Source organism: Haliaeetus leucocephalus, unplaced genomic scaffold (genome assembly GCF_000737465.1).
Source record: "Haliaeetus leucocephalus isolate CR32 unplaced genomic scaffold, Haliaeetus_leucocephalus-4.0 Scaffold227, whole genome shotgun sequence".
NCBI classification, from domain to species: domain Eukaryota; kingdom Metazoa; phylum Chordata; class Aves; order Accipitriformes; family Accipitridae; genus Haliaeetus; species Haliaeetus leucocephalus.
The window spans coordinates 587,407-589,096 of record NW_010972663.1 but is presented as its reverse complement, the minus strand read 5'-3'; positions in this window follow the sequence as shown (position 1 = coordinate 589,096).

Below are 1,690 nucleotides of genomic sequence, written 5' to 3'. Positions count from 1 at the left end.
GGTCCCAGGTCCCTTGGTGGGGCCGAGGGTCCCTCAACAGAGTTGGGGGTCCCCTGGGGGGATCCCAGGTCCCTCAGCAGGGTCAGGAGTCCCTCAGCAAGGTTGCGGGTCCCTCAGAGGGATTGAGTGTCCTTTGGGGGCAGTCTGGGGTCCTTTCAGGGGGTCTGGGGTCCCTTGGGGGGTCCTGGGTCTGTCAGCGGGGTCAAGGGTCCCTCAGCAGGGTTGGGGTTCCCTTGGGGGAGGTGGGAGACCCTCCACAGTGTCAGAGGTCCCTTGGGGGGGTCCCACATCCCTCAGCAGGGTTAGGGGTCCCCTGGGAGGGTTGGGGGTCCCTTTGGGGGTCCTGGGTCCCTTGGTAGGGTTGGGGGTCCGTCAGGGGATCCTACGTCCCTTAGCGGGATCAGGGGTCACTTGGTGGGGTCGGGGATCCATCGGGGGGGTGGGGAGTCCCTCAGGGGTCCCTCTCCCTCTTGACACGGACGTCCCCGGCCAAAATGGCGGCGATCTCACCCTGCATGAAGGCCCAGGGGAGGCCAGATCCAGCCAGGGGACATCGGCCCCCGCTGGGACAGTGCACCTCCCCACCAGCACCCCGTGCCCGGATGGCACGACGGGCACAGGGGAAACAGAACCGATGCGCCGGCACCGAGGGACACTGCACGAAATGGGTGTCCTCCAACCGTTGCTGGCACAAACCGCAACACAACGTTGGTGACGTCAAATCCTCTGCCAGGCGACGAACGCCAGGTGGTTCATCGGGTGAAGTTTCACCCGGCGGGTGCTGCCGGTGCAGTGGCGGTTCATCTGGTTCTGGTGAAGCTTTGCGACGTCGACGCGGCAGTGGCATTGGCGGAGGCAGCGGATACTGCTGTGGCAAGGCTTCGGGTGCTGGCGGGTGGCGGAAGAAGCGGACAGCTTCGGTGAAGAGTTCACCCAGAAGACGCCAATCTCCGCTGCCCTGCCGCTTCTCATATTCCAGGTACTTGTAGCCGGAGGAAATGGCTTTGCCAGGTGCCCGGAGGCAATCCTGGAACATCTGCTTTGCCAGGCCCAGCACACTGGCATAGACGCTGCCGGAACCGCAGGGGTATTCGGCAAAGAGCTTCAACTCGAACTCGAAGCCGGGCCGGGGCGCGGCATCGAAGGCGAAGACTCGTCCCACCAATGCGTGGTCCTTACGGAAGCGGACGTTGAAGGGAGCGCAGCCAGCGAGGGCAGCCAAGCGTTCCCGCACCGCCGGTGGCTTTCCTGGCCAGTCCTCAGCGCGACTGCGCATGGCTTCGCTCAACTCCGCCAAACACTCGACATCGCGTGGGCGGCACGGCACCGGCACTGATGGCCCGCGGTGCTCGGCCGTTGTTTCTTCGGGGCGATTTAGCCCTTCAGCCAGGCGCGGTATCGGCACGGTGTCACGGTGCCGGCTTTCAGCGTGGCTGTGCCGGAGGCGACGGGCGGCTTCCAACAACGGTTCGATACGGTCGGCGCCTTCGAAGTTGACACAGCCGCGGCAAACGGCCTCACTGAAGTCCCACACCACGGCCCAGGGCATTTTGGGTAGGTCGCACAGGTAACACCACTGCCGCCGCCACGACATGGCGGGGCCGCCGGGACCCTTTCCTCGGTCCTCCCGTAGGGCTCTATCTCAGCGGGTGCTCCTCGGGGGGGACCCCTGGGTAGGGCCCTCTGTGCA